This window comes from Bos taurus, chromosome 13 (assembly GCF_002263795.3).
Source record: "Bos taurus isolate L1 Dominette 01449 registration number 42190680 breed Hereford chromosome 13, ARS-UCD2.0, whole genome shotgun sequence".
NCBI lineage: Eukaryota > Metazoa > Chordata > Mammalia > Artiodactyla > Bovidae > Bos > Bos taurus.
The window spans coordinates 25,089,163-25,104,824 of record NC_037340.1 but is presented as its reverse complement, the minus strand read 5'-3'; the positions used below and the strand labels follow the sequence as shown (position 1 = coordinate 25,104,824).

Here is a 15,662-nt window from a genome sequence, read left to right as displayed (position 1 = left end):
CTGCAGAGAACTGTATTATCTGAATGTACCGTAACTGACTCCCAAGCACTCATGTTGACAGAATAAATTGATTAGTCTTTTTGAGGGAAAATTGGGCAATACTTTTCAATATGAGTAAGCCCTGTAAAAGAACAGTAGAAAACTAGTAATCTGACATCTAGGAATTTGTGTTTCAGATTTACTGACACCTGCACAGCAGCACAGAAAGTCACAGCAGTGCTGTTCATAACAGGGAAAGAAAAGAGAAATAATCGAAACAGCAATTAGAAAGGGTCAAGTTAATAGACTATAGGGTCACTACTTTAATTGCTCTGAGGAGAGACTAGCTCTAAATCAGTTTGGGCTCTTCTCACCATTATAAACACAAACATACATTCCCCAAAGAAGAAATTTAAAATGGTCCTTTATGAAAAACCTAGACAGCATATTAAAAAGCAAAGACATCACTTTACCAACAGAGGTCCATACAGTCAAAGCTATGGTTTTTCCAGTAGTCACGTACAGATCTGAGTGTTGGACCCTAAAGAGGCCTGAGTGCCAAAGAATTGATGCTTTCAAACTGTGGTGCTCGAGTAGACTCTGAAAGTCCCTTGGACAGCAAGGAGATCAAACCAGTCAATCATAAAGGAAATCAACCCTGAATATTTATTGGAAGGACTGATGCTGAAGCTGAAGCTCCAATACTCTGGCCAAGAGTACTGATACAGAGCCGACTTACTAGAAAAGACCCTAATGCTGGAAAAGACTGAGGGCAGGAGGAGAAAAGACGACAGAGGACAAGATGGTTGGATGGCATCACTGACTCAACGGACATGAGTCTGAGCAAACTCCAGGAGTTAGTGAAGGACAGGGAAGCCTGGTGGGCTGCAGTTCCTGGAGTCGCAAAGAGTAGGACACAACTAAGAGACTGAACAACAACAAGTCAACTGGCTAGAACTGCTATCTCCTGCAGTCTCAACACTTACCTGAAAATGGACTCAAATAAAGTTACAGTCAAAGTGAAGGAAGCCCATGTAACCTTTCCTGCTGCAAAATTCAAAAAAAACAATGAAAAAAAAAAAGTCCCTGTGCACCAGCAGGATGGAGGCACATTTACCTGACTAATGACACCTGCGATGTGACACTCATGTGACATTCTCATGGGTGTTTACAAACATTCTTAACGTCAAAGGCAGGAAATTACCAAGGGTTCCTCCGAACCCATTTCCCCAGCTATTCCAAAAAGCGTATGTGGCCGAACCTTACTTTCCTTCTGAGTGGTAGGTAGTAATGCTGAAGAAAGGACCTTCTAGAAAGTTCACAGTGCTCACTGTGGATCAATAAAAGCACCTCTCAATGGGGTCTTGGCTGTTCATCCTGTGCATCTGAGCAGAGTGCAGAGCAGGGCAGACAGGCAGGGAGGGACCACGGCTCGGAGGACAGCACCACCGTGGAGTTTATGGAAACTGACATGAGCATCTGCATTTGTGAACACCGGTAAAAATGCTGGTGGGAACTCCATTATCACTTCTGTTGCTTATTATATTAATTTTCTTTTGTTTTTTAATTCATTGATTAATAGTTTTTAACACAAACTTCTTTGTTTATATATTTATTTATTGGCTGTGCCATGAGCCACATGGGATCTTAGTTCCCCAACCATTTTGGGGGTAATTCTTCTCACCATTGTAAACATATGCACATACTCTCTCCCCAAAAGAAGAAACTGAAAATGGTCCTCTATAACTGGACCATGCTTTGGCAGCTCAGAATCTTAACCACTGCATCACCAGGGAAGTTCGCCTCTGTTACTTAATCTTGAGCAGCTGGGCAGGGGTGGAAGTGAAGAGAAGCATGTGTGAGGGCAAGCCTCAAGCTAGAATTCTAGGGCTCTAAGAGGCCACAGAAGCTACCACCTACCCTTAACCTCGGACAGACTGTACTCATGTCAGCACATAAAGTCATGCTCCTTTCTGTAAGATCTCTAGAAAAAGATTTCTCCAAACATGTAATAGTTTACATTTACTCTTGTTCACACAAAGGAGCAGCTCAGAACTGTTCCTGCTGCCTATGAAAGGACGCAAACGCAGCAGAACTTCCTGTCACTGGGATAAAGCTCACCCCAGTCTCCACCTTTTGCTCTTCTCTGGTCCCTCCCTAAGGTCCTCCAGAATTCCTTTTTTTTTTTTTTAACTTTTTATTTTGCACTGGAGTATGCTGTTGAGTTGCTAAGTTGTGTCCAACTCTTTGCAGCTGCAAGGACTATGGCTCGCGGGCTCCTCTGTCCATGGGATTTCCCAGGCAAGAATACTAGAGTGGGTTGCCATGCCCTCCTCCAGGCAGTCTTCCTGACTGCATTTCTTACATCTCCCGCACTGGTAAGTGGGTTCTTAACCACTCCTGCCACCTGGGAAGCCCACATGCTGTGGGGCAACCAGGCCTCTATGCTGCAACTGCTGAGCCCGGGAGCCCCAACCAGAGAGTAACCCTAACTTGAGAGAAGCCCTTGTACCTAAATTAAGACCTAAAGCAGCCACGAATAAATAAACATTAAAAAAAAAAAAATCCTGAACTCGAGTTCCTGAGGAATGTTTGCTTTCACCAAATTATGTTTCTCCAGCTTAAAAAAAGTTAAGGAAAGAAAACTGGGAGGCAGGAAGGCCCTGCCCAGTCCACCTGCTGGTCCCTTCTCAGCCTCACATTGAAGAGAAAAGCAACATCTCCTCGGGTACCGCCATTTTCCAGGATGACTTTTTTTTTTTTTAAATAAACAGATTTTTGGAAACAACTTCCCATCAGGTTCAAAACAGGAGTGTTTCCGACAAACTGAAGTCGATGAATTGCAAGGACCCGGGTCTGAGCCTAAGCAGCTTATGGAAAACATCTTCCTTCTTATTTAGAAGAGCTTCACGCACGCCTCCCCCAAAGAAAGTCCTAGTTCCACATCCTGAACTGCTAGATTGCAGTGCCTTTCTTTCCGAAGAAACAATTCTCAAAATCTTTTTTAAAAGAGAAAACTACAACCCAGTTGACCTCTGAACAACATAAGTTTGAACTGGGTCGGTCCACTTATATGCGGAATTTTTTCAATAAATACTGTATATGTACTGTAAATGTGGGGCTTCCCTGTGGCTCATTGGGTAAAGAATCTACCTCCGATGCATTAGACACAGGAGACGTAGGTTCGATCCCTGGGATGGGAAGATCCCCTGGAGAAGGAAATGGCAACCCACTCTAGTATTCTTGCCAGGAGAATCCCATGGACAGAGAAGCTTGGCGGTCTACAGTCCATAGGGCTGCAAAGAGTTGGACACGACTGAACCGACTGAGCACGCATTCACTGTAAATGTACTTTCTCTTCCTTATGATTTTTTCCTCCAGTTCATTTGATTGTAAGATACACTTATAAATAAATAAACATACAAAACGTGTTAATCGACTGTTTATGTCACCTGTAAGGCTTCCAGTCACCTGGAACTAGCAGTAGTAGTAGCCCTACTACTAGTAGGCTGCTGCTGCTGCTAAGTCGCTTCAGTCGTGTCTGACTCTGTGCGACCCCAGAGACGGCAGCCCACCAGGCTCCCCTGACCCTGGGATTCTCCAGGCAAGAACACTGGAGTGGCTTGCCATTTCCTTCTCCAATGCATGAAAGTGAAAAGTCAAAGTGAAGTCGCTCAGTCGTGTCTGACTCAGTAGTAAATGAATTTTAGGAGAATCGAAAGTTATATGTGGATTTTATACCTGCACTGTTCAAGGGTCAACTGTAATGAAAGATCACAACTCCTTGTCCTAAGAGGCTTTTAAAATTCAGACATTACATCTTATTTGTAATATGCATCGGAGAAGGCAATGGCACCCCACTCCAGTACTCTTGCCTGGAAAATCCCATGGACGGAGGAGCCTGATGGGCTGCAGTCCATGGGGTCTCGAAGACTCGGACACGACTGAGTGACCTAACATTCACTTTTCACTTTCATGAATTAGAGAAGGAAATGGCAACCTACTCCAGTGTTCTTGCCTGGAGAATCCCAGGGACGGGGGAGCCTGGTGGGCTGCCGTCTATGGGGTCGCACAGAGTCGGACACGACTGACTTAGCAGCAGCAGCTATGTTCTTCAATAGGAAATCTCGATACTACTAGTAAGTGATGGAGGCAAGATTTGCATCCAGGCAACCTGGGCCTTGAGTCCCTGTGTTCAGTTCCTGTGATTCAATAAATCTTTACTAAACCCTGATGGGTGCAAAACATGTTTCTAGATGCAATCACTACTTATGAGTCAGCAGATAATCTCTGAGCAATACATTAAGTGCAACAAAAAGCTTAATGGACTTCTAAAACAGGGTCTGTGGGTCAAATAAAAGAAAATTAGAATATTCATTAGTGACTCGGAACCTACGTGGAATTTCGGCACCCTGTGGCTGTTTGATTTCATGACTGGTTTCTACTTTAAACCTGCAGCACGGTGGTTCATATTTGGAATCAAAACTTTGAATGAAATCCATCTTTGCCTGCAGACTCTGCCCTTGAGATAATCAGAGCTTTGCCCCGGGTCCCAAACTAGAGCTGGGCACCATACAGTCTGCTGCCGTTCAGATAATCACTTTTAGTGAATTATCTAGGACAGAGTAAGTTCACCCTCGGTAGCTCAGAGATCAGAATGCTTTTAGGATTCCTCTCGATGACCCTACGACCACTCCTGCTAAGAACTTTCTTCTGGGAGTAGGGAACACTAACAATTCTGAACAGCCTGAGGTGGACAACTTGGAAACATCAGAGCAATCATTAGGAAAACTCTGGAACTAAGAGAGTGTTTTCTCTGGCTGAAAACACTGCTGTTAAAAATAACACAATGAAAAACATATTTGTCTCTGACACACAACGGATGTAGAATATAATTATGGACTGTTTTGGTCTGGGAGGGAGGTGCCAAGGTCTAGAATACAAAAGAGAAAAGACAGTGTGTCCGACCCTGGCTCCCTGTGGCTGTTCCCACAACCTCCCGGTGACTTAGTTTCTTGCTCAGGTAACAGCAAAACCCGACTCTTCTTGCAGGGCCCAGAAACATCGCAAGCAGGTAAGAGTCAACCCTGTAAGTCTTTGAAGGGAGAAGCTCTATCAATAGCTGCCAGGAAAAAGTAAAATAATATCACTTCTCTCTAGCCTGTCTAGAAAAAGTGCCACAAATATAATTAATGTAAAAACACGAATATCCCAGCTCCTTTGACACACTTAACATTTTGTATTTTAATTACTTTATAACAGAAGTAATAGTTGCCTCAGGCAGTCATTTCAGGAACCCATTAATGTTTTGTTTTGTTTTTTTTTAGAGATCTCTAAAAGGAGGGGAAAAAATAGCAGGAAATGTAGAAGGACAGCTTATGTTCTATATCTCAGTATCTCTCTGAGCCACGGTTTCTTCATCTGTAAAGTGGGAATTAAAAGAGTGGACTAATCTCACTGGGCTGTTACAGTGATAAGATGAAGTGAAAGATGAAACCCTGTTACCAACAGTTCAGGACCACAGAAGTAGTAAATAGAAACAACCGCTAATTCGTGGAGCATGCATTCTGAGAACTGTGCTGCACGTATTTTGTCCTCACCACACCATGATTATCACTCCCATCTCAGGGAGGAGAAAACTGAGGCTTAAGGACACGAATTTACTTTCCTAAAGTGACACAGGTAGGAGACGGATTCAACACCCAGGTGTTGTGATGTTAGGGACAGAGTTCTCCGTCACTCGAACAGCTTTTCTGCAGTAACTGGGGTGGTCACCCAACAATTTAATATGGATATCAATGCTGGAGTTAATTCACATAATTGGATGGCCAAATTTCAGGAGGCTTTCTCAAATATGCTAAATCCTGTCCACGTGCTCCTAAATAGTTTTGCTTTCAAAAGCCCAAATCCCCATTTCACAGGTATCTTTACTCTTAACGCTGTGTTTTCACCTTATGCGGTGCATGAAAGAGAAAAATAAATGATTTTCATTGCCTTTTCAGCTTGGTGTACCTAACTATTCACATGGCAGCCTGACGCCCCCAAGCTAACCCCTTTAATTCAACTTCGCAGACACACTGCTACCTTCGATTGTTATCACACCCATATCGCTGGCAAGACTGTTTACTCAGGCTTGCTAGTAACCGATGCAAACAGAAAACCTCGTACCACCAAAGTGAGGTTTCCTTCTGAAAGCACGCTTTAAAAACTAGTTTTATCAACCAATCCCCCCACCCTAGAAGCCTTTATCTGTCTTAGAATTTACAATTCCTACTTCCTTCATGCCCAGAAACCCTGATATCTCAAACAGGATATTTTTCTAGTCTTGTAAAACGTTGCTGTGAGAAAAATATACAGACACACTTAAATAAAAGTGTACAACACAACATTGTAAAGCAATTATCCTCCAATTTAAATAGAAAAAAAAAGTATAAGGTTCATAAACCTAGTTCTATATGATTCCATGGGTTGTATTTTGGGCATTTTGCAACTTGAAAATACAAAAATACACACAGTCCCAATTTCAGGTCTGTTCTAAGAGTTAAAGGAAAAAAAGAGAGCGAGAGCAAGAAACCAACATCTGGGAATAATCCACAAATATATATAATATCTCAGTTCCCAGATCGTCCTTCTAACCCTTATCTAGGCATTTTTTATAGCGTTATTCACAGGGCAGAATCAGCATAATGCATAATGCATCACTTGTTTTTCAGCTCTATTCAAAAATCTCAGTTCATTCAATAAAAAGCCCTGAAAAACACACCCCGAAGCAGGAACACTCAAACATTCGGTGTGGGAAAGCCATGCTTATTGATTCAGTGCTTCCTGCCAAGAGAACAATGCAGAGAAACAGACCTCACAATGTTTCCAGATAATTTTCTGCGAGAACTTGGAAGAAACAGAATCCAGATTTACCTGTACCTGGAGCTCCACAGGTGAAATGGCAGTTAAAGCAGAAAATCTAATTCAGCTTCTGGAAGGTTTCGTCTCTACTGGACTCCGGAGTCATCTCCTGGGCTGTCAGGTAAACCCCCCTCCATGTCTCTACGGTTTTCTTTCACGGTTTTTCCCAGTGAAACTCTTTTGTCATTTGCATAACAGCTACTTCCAGCCTATAGGACTTTTTGAGTAGCTACTTGTTAAATTGGCTGTCTTGACATGCTCTTTCAAGCATGACATCATAAATCTCCACGGAAACCCTAACCCCACCTGCCTGCGGGCCAACGTTACCTGTCGGGTGAAGACTTAAACAGTCCTCTGAAATTGTTCATTAATGAAACCTTTTTAGGGGCTTTGGATCTCTGCACGGTATAATTTGTGCTGTTGGCAGAAACCTTGCCAAGAATGATGGCTTCGTTTTTCAAAGCCTGAGCTGTTTTGCAGAAAACAATGATCAAAATTATAGGCATCCGTTAATCTGCCCCTCCCTGTCTAACAATGCTCTTAAGCAGTTGAAGAAAAGCCTACAGTGGTCCATGCGCCTCTCTCTGCAGGATAAAATTACCCTGAAAACTTAGTTTTGAAAAACCTTCTATGAATACTCCTAAGGCTTTTTCACTAGACTCTCCAGCAACCCCCTTCCTGCTTTTTACCAGCAAAACTTGCAAAACAGGTTCTTTGCTGGAATGTGAGTGTGTGTATGTGTGTGCATTTTCTCTTGGCCTCTATGTTTGTAGAGGTGATAGGAGAAACTGTTGAGAATTTTTTTTAACTCCTTCCTAACAGACTCATAGCTTTTGTACTTTTGTCCTGGCTTATACATGTTACCACGAAAGCACTGAAATTCACGTTCCTGACTTTTCTGGGAAAGGGTCAACAGGTTGTTTGATATTTACTCCTCCTTTCTTTCATTCATTCTGCACTATCCCTGATTTTATGGAATCCCCAATGTTGGTCTAAAGCTTGGAACAAATTTCTGCCATTTTGGTGATATTGGGCTCAGCACCCTTTCTTCTTGCTTCTAAATTTACCCCAGACACACCTCAAACCCCCAAGTCCAAAACCGATGACACTGAGGTACCAGAAAGGTTTGAGTGGGAGTTGCTCCAAAACTGTGAGCCTTTACAACAATGATGTCAAACACCCAGCAAATGCCATCACGGAAAATTCTTCAGGGGGGCTGAGCAGGGAGCTGGGATGCACCTCAAGGCAGCTCCCAGCAGAATCAACTATAACACCTCGGGGTGCTGGGAGAGGCAGGGGCTGAGCGTGGAGCCTGCTCCAATTTGCCACAGATCCTGCTGCAAACTGCAACCAGCTTCAACAGATCTGTCCTCAAAGGTCAGAGAGCAAGTACTAACCCCCACACCGTGCTGAAGCTGCTCAGGTTATTTGCAGAGAGGGCGGTAACAGGTAAAAACACCATCTTTGCAAACTCAGAATGGCCCTTTGCATGGAAGGAACAGTAGATGCTTGGGGTCCCAGCCCTGACTCTTCTGAGAGTTGGCACCGCCATCATTCACTGTCCATAGATGAGACACTACCTTCCAAGAGAACGGAGAACTACGCTGGTTTAATACAGCAGCCTGAGTTGGAACACTCCTTGAAGGCAGCACAATGTCAGAGATTTAATTACTGCCTCTGCGAGGTGAAAACACAGTCAGATGAAGCCCAGGCCTGTGCTTTACCCAGTGAGCAACAAACAATGCAGGAAAAAAAAATAACCATATCAAGGCTCTGTTCGGTGAGATCCAAGATGACGTGGAGGCTGTACTCAATGATGGTTATTCCTTAAAGTTCCATTAGGGAGAGGAGCATGGGCAAGTTGATACAGCAGTCAGAGGGCTTTTAAATTTGGCCAGATCTTCTCTTTGGATTATTTAGGAAATGACAATATCTCAGGTTTTACTTACCGAGTTTGAGCTTGGAAAAGAGAGGGAGAAAGTCAGAATCTGAAAGTCAAGCAAGTGGATACAGTCCCACAAACAACTCAGATGTGGAAACAACTTGATGAATGCATTCATTGTTCATTGACCGAAGACTTCTGTAATCAACGAGGACATCATTATGATACGTGACAATCTTGAACTATATGGAGCAGGGAAAGTTTTGAGCAGTAATCCTAGCAATTAGGATAACAGATGGGAGGGCCAGGCAGAAATGCCAAGATTTGCTAAGAGATGACCAGTCTAGTACTGTTTTTTCCTACCATACCCCAAATGAGGAAACCATCAAGCAGCACCAGGTTTTAATGGCACCGAGACTTGCCTGCTTGCCTGACAGCAACTCAGCACCACACTAACCAAGACAGAGTTCAAAATATGCATGTCTATGGGCTATTTTGTCTTTACCATCTGAGCCACCAGGGAAGCCTCTTTCACATGGGCTATTTTGTTTCTAAATTTAGCAACATTTTAGGTATCCATGATGGACATGGATGGCAAATAAATTCTTTCTCTTGAACTTCTTTCCTCTAACCTATTTTAGGGACTTCCCTGGTGGTCTACGGTGAAGGCAATGGCACCCCACTCCAGTACTCTTGCCTGGAAAACCCCATGGACGGAGGAGCCTGGTAGGCTGCAGTCCATAGGGCTGCTGGGTCGGACACGACTGAGCGACTTCACTTTCCCTTTTCACTTTCATGCATTGGAGAAGGAAATGGCAAGCCACTCCAGTGTTCTTGCCTGGAGAATCCCAGGGACGGGGGGAGCCTGGTGGGCTGCTGTCTATGGGATTGCACAGAGTTAGACACAATTGAAGCGACTTAACATCGGCAGCTGGTGATCTAATGGCTAAGAATCCACACTCTCAATGCAGGGGGGGCCCAGGTTCGATCCCTGCTAAGGGAACTACATTCCACAGGCCACGACTAAGAGTTTGCATGCTACAACTAAAGATTCCGCATGCCACAACCAAGACTTGGTACAGCCAAAAAAATAAATTAAAAAACCTGCTTTATAACAGACGCAGAAAACTACTCATTGAAGAAGTTAATGAAATGACAGGAACAAAATAACTGGGGAAAGAGCTTGGCTTTCACCACTGATGGCCTCAACTTCTGTTTCTTCAAAACATGAGTTAGAAGTTGTCATGGAGAAAAGGAATACCACATTGAATAGGAAAAAAATAGCACTTTTATAATGAAAATAACCAACCCTTATGTCATTTAATCCTCATAACAGGAGTATGACGCAAGCATGATTAATATCTTCATGTTGCAAGAGGGAAAAGTAAGCCTCAGAGAGGTCAGGTAATTTGAGTTGTAGTTACTAAGCCTTGGAATCTCGGTTTGAATCCAGGCAGGCCCAATTTAAATCCAAAACGCATGTGCTTAACCACTAGGCACTGCTTGTAGTAGCAGTGTAGTGTTAATTGCTCAGTCGTGTCCGACTCTTTGCAACCCCAATGGACTGTCCCACCAGGCTCCTCTGTCCATGTAAGAATACTGGTGGGAGAAGCCATCCCCTTCTCCAGGGGATCTTCCTGACCCAGGGATCGAATCCACTTCTCCTGCATTGCAGGCGGATTCTTTACCTTGTGAGCCACCAGGGAAGCCCAGGCACTATCTGTAGTTTAATACAGTTGCTTCTAATTGACATGGCACATAAAATTTCTAGAAGAGAACATGGGCAAGACGCTCTGACAAAAATTGTAGCAATATTTTCTTAGATCAGTCTCCCAAGGCAAAAGAAATAAAAGCAAAAATAAACAAACGGGAAACTTACAAGCTTTTGCACAGCAAAGGAAACCATAAACAAAACAAAAAGACAAGCTACAGATGGGGAGGAAATATTTGTATATTATGTGACCAACAAGGGCTTAATTTCCAATATATACAAAAAGCTCATACAACTCAATATCAAAAAACACACACGATTTAATAAAAAAATATGCATAAGACCTAGATAGACACTTTCCCCAAAGAAGGCATGCAGAGGTCCAACAGGCACACGAAAAGATGCTCCATATTGTTAATCCTCACGCTGGTCAGAATGGCCATCATTAAAAAGTCTATAAATAACAAATGCTGGAGAGGGTGTGGAGAAAAGGGAGCTGCTGGTGAAAATGTACACTGGTGCAGACATTGTGGAAAACAGCATGGAGGTTCCTTAAATAATGAAAAACAGAGTTGCCATACAATCCAGCAATTCCACTCCTGGGCAAATATTTGGAAAAGATGAAAACTCTAATCTGAAAAGATACATGCACCCCAATGTTCATAGCAGCACTATTTACAATAGCCAAAACAAAGAAGCAATCTAAATGTCCATCGATAGATGAGTGGATAATAAAGAAGATGTGGTGTATGTACGTACACACACACACACAAATATTACTCAGCCATGAAGAAGAATGAAAATTTTGCTGTCTGCAGCAACATGAATGGACCTAGAGATTATCATACCAGAGAGAGAAAGACAATTGTATGAAATTACTTATGTGTAGAATCTATACAATAACACAAATGAACTTATTTACAAAACAGAAATAGGAACTTCCCTGGTGGTCCAGAGGTTAAAAATCTGCCTTGCAATGCAAGGGACGCTAGTTTGATCCCTAGTCTGGGAACTAAGATCCCGGAGCAACTAAGCCCAAGCACTGCAACTACTGAGCCCACGGGCCACAACTAAAGAGCCCACGTGCCTCAATTAAGACCTGAGGTGGCCAAATTAATTAATTAAATATTAAAAAACAGAAACAGACTCACAGACACAGAAAACAAACTTACAATTAACAAAGAGGAAGAGGGAAGGGATAACTTAGGAGTATGAGATTAACATATATTCACTACTATCTATAAAATAGATAAACAAGGTGCTACTATATAGCACAGGGAACTGTATTCATTAGCTTGTAATAACCTATAACAGAAAAGAATCTAAAATATACATATATATATGCGTGTGTGTGTGTGTGTGTGTGTATGTGTGTGTGTGTGTGTGTGTAAGTAGCTCAGTCGTGTCCGACTCTGCAATCCCATGGACTGTCCATGGGATTTTCCAGGCCAGAACACTGGAGTGGGTAGCCTTTCCCTTCTCCAGGGGATCTTCCCAACGAAGGGACAGAACCCAGGTCTCCTGCATTGCAGGCGGATTCTTTACCAGCTGAGCCACAAGGGAAGCCCATATATATGTGTACTTATAACTAAATCCCTTTGCTGTACACCAGAAACTAACACAATGTTGCAAATCAACTATACTCGAATAAAACATCTGCTGGTAATTGGAGATATTAAATAGTAACTAGACTAAGCTATGCTGAAAAGATTTATTTAGCAGACAAGTCTGAAAATATATTCAGCCATCCCTTTGTATCCACCAGGGACTGGGTTCTAGGACCTCTGTAGGTATCAAAATCTGCAAATACACAAGTGCCTTCTATAAAATGGTGTAGTACAGTCAGCCTGCTATATCCACAGATGCAGAACCCACAGATACGTAATGTTAACCATATTGGATTGTAAAGGGCAACATAGACTCTCTGCACATCCTCCCATATATAGCAAGTCGACAGCTGCTATGGGGGCTGGAAGAGTCTACACTGCAACACTCCATCAGCACAGCAATGCAACACAGACTCTGCACATCCTCCCATATATACCAAGTCGACAGCTGCTATGGGGGCTGGAAGAGTCTACACTGCAACACTCCATCAGCACAGCAATGCAACACAGACTCTGCACATCCTCCCATATATACCAAGTCGACAGCTGCTATGGGGGCTGGAAGAGTCTACACTGCAACACTCCATCAGCACAGCAATGCAACACAGACTCTGCACATCCTCCCATATATACCAAGTCGACAGCTGCTATGGGGGCTGGAAGAGTCTACACTGCAACACTCCATCAGCACAGCAATGCAACACAGACTCTGCACATCCTCCCATATATACCAAGTCGACAGCTGCTATGGGGGCTGGAAGAGTCTACACTGCAACAGTCCATCAGCACAGCAGCATCAGTGGAGCAGCAGCATTTGTTTAGCTGTAGGCTGTGTGCAGGCAAGGACTTCACGGAGCAGGATTAACGTGTTACAGCTCATAACCCCAGGACAAACAGAACCGCTACAAGACAGATAAGGCTCAAGAAACAGCAGACTCTCAAGAAATGTCTTCCACCTGAAGTTCTGGTGTACAGAAAAACTGACAAATGTTAAAAAGAGTAAAACCAGGATACATGTTGTAAATCCAGAGCACACTATAATAAATGTCACCAAATGCATAAGAGTACTTGGGTTTTTGAATGAAAACAATGGAAACCAACTGTGCTGACTCCCTAATGCTAAGTCCTTGATCTCTAGCTCTGTTTCTGTTTGTACATGTTGTTTGCTTTAGAAGTTATCCATTCACATTCAGTCAGCTTCTTCTACAATGCCGAGGCGATGGTTAATTTTATGTGTCAACTATGACACCCAGTCATTTGGTCAAACAAGTCTAGATGTTACTGTGATGGTATTTGGGGATGGTATTTTGGGACATTTAAGTCGGGTTTCCTTGGTGGAACAGTGGCAAAGATTCTGCCTGCAGTGCAGGAGCCACAGAGGATGTGGGTTCAATCCCTGGGTTGGGAAATCATCCAGAGGAGGATATGGCAACCCACTCCAGTATTCTTGCTTGGAGAATCCAAGGACAGAGGAACCAGTGGGCTACAGTTTATGCGGTTACAAAGAATTGGACACGACTGAAGCAACCTAGCACACACACACAACATTTAAGCCAGCTTACTTTGAGTCAAGCAGATTACCCTCCACAATGTGGGTGGGCCTCATCCAATCAGTCAAAGGCCTCAGGAGCAAAGAGAGTTTCTGACAAAGGAATCCTCTCAAGACAGTAACATAAAAACCCTGCCTGAGTTTCCAGCCTGCAGATCTAGACTCAAGGTGGCAACATCAACTCATACCTGAATCTCCAACCTCCCGGCAGATTTCAAACTCACCACTCCCTACAAAAGTGTGAGCCAAGACCTTAGGCTGAATCAATCTCTCACTCATGCTCATTCTTGTTCTCTCTCTAACCTATGGTTCAGTTTCTCTGCAGAACCCTGACTTCCAGAGCAGGTGCTGCCAATGTGCTTCTGTCCAGTCTTGTTTTCTGGCTCAGGCTCTGGTCGTCTCCTATCTCCAATTGTCTGACAGTCATTAAAATTGCAAGCCAAAAAAAAAAAAAAAGGTAAGCTACGTTTTAGGTGGTTTCCAATATATACTCAGTATTAATAAAATTTGAAAACAGATGGCTAAAACATACCACCAGACAAATGTAAACAAATGTAAAGCAAGAGCAACAATGTTAATATTAACACACACTAGAAAAAAGTTCACACACACTAAACAGAATATGCTGCTGCTGCGTCACTTCAGTCGCGTCCGACTCTGTGCGACCCCATAGATGGCAGCCCACCAGGCTTCCCGTCCCTGGGATTCTCCAGGCAAGAACACCGGAGTGGGTTGCCATTTCCTTCTCCAATGCATGAAAGCGAAAAGTGAAAGTGAAGTCGCTCAGTTGTGTACAACTCTATTAACCCCATGGACTGCAACCCACCAGGCTCCTCCGTCCATGGGATTTTCTAGGCAAAAGTACTGGAGTGGGTACCATTGAATATAAAAAGACATAATTTAGGGAAAAGGGCTAATCATCATAAATGTGTTTGCAACAAATACAACTAAAAATTATAAAACAAACATTTTTAGACTACAAGAACAGGATAAAAATACAATTTGAGTGAGCAACTTTATTATACTTTGTTTAAAACTGAACAGCAGTAGAATAACAAAATAAGGACTGAGAAGCAATGAGTGATACAAATAATAAACCTGACATATATATGTGCATGCACGGGTATATAAAATAAACATAAAGCAGATAATCTCCCATGAATATTTATGGCACACCTTACACTGACTGCATATTTGACTATTAAAAAAAAAAAAACCTTTTAACAAGTCCATAAACAAATTTAAAAGTAGGAATCTTACAGATTGCATTCTCTGATCACATTCAATAAAATTATAAATAAATAATGATAATCTCAACTACTTGGAAAAGCAATATTCCTGGGTAATCCTTAAAAAAGAGAAAAATAAAAAACGTTAATTTTTACTTTTCTTTAAAGCAATGAAACAAAATATTTCATACAAAACTGCAGGGCACAACCCAAGCTGGTGTCAGGATATATTTGCCCTTAAGAAGAGGTGGCAAGATTACACAGAAAAACTGTACAAAAAAGATCTTCATGACCCAGATAATCACGATGGTGTGATCACTCACCTAGAGCCAGACATCCTGGAATGTGAAGTCAAGTGGGCCTTAGAAAGCATCACTACAAACAAAGCTAGTGGAGGTGATGGGATTCCAGATGAGCTATTTCAAATCCTGAAAGATGGTGCTGTGAAAGTGCTGCACTCAATATGCCAGCAAATTTGGAAAACTCAGCAGTGGTCACAGGACTGGAAAAGGTCAGTTTCATTCCAATCCCAAAGAAAGGCAATGCTAAAGAATGCTCAAACTACCGCACAATTGCACTCATCTCACACGCTAGTAAAGTAATGCTCAAAATTTTCCAAGCCAGGCTTCAGCAATACGTGAACCATGAACTTCCAGATGTTCAAGCTGGTTTTAGAAAAGGCAGAGGAACCAGAGATCAAATTGCCAACATCTGCTGGATCATCGAAAAAGCAAGAGAGCTCCAGAAAAACATCTGTTTCTGCTTTATTGACTATGCTAAAGCCTTTGACTGTGTGGATCAC

At 42.7% G+C, this 15,662-nt stretch overlaps 1 protein-coding gene and 1 long non-coding RNA gene across 20 annotated transcripts in view; one reads left to right on the top strand and one right to left on the bottom strand.

Moving 5' to 3' along the window:
- Window positions 1-15,662, bottom strand: part of KIAA1217 — an 821,092-nt gene that overhangs the window by 308,155 nt on the left and 497,275 nt on the right. The window contains exon 1 of one of the 19 annotated variants that reach the window (XM_025000974.2): window positions 6,895-7,027. The exons of the other annotated variants lie outside the window; for them this stretch is intronic. The gene's annotated coding sequence lies outside the window, so the exon portion shown is untranslated. Of the gene's footprint in view, window positions 1-6,894; window positions 7,028-15,662 lie in introns of those variants that run through there. 19 annotated transcript variants of the gene reach the window in all.
- LOC104973739 (uncharacterized) overlaps window positions 4,925-15,662 on the top strand; it is a 35,692-nt gene continuing 24,954 nt past the window's right edge. Inside the window, exons 1-2 of the long non-coding RNA XR_003037747.2 lie at window positions 4,925-5,053; window positions 6,693-7,003. This is a non-coding gene — a long non-coding RNA (uncharacterized lncRNA). The remainder of the gene's footprint in view (window positions 5,054-6,692; window positions 7,004-15,662) is intronic.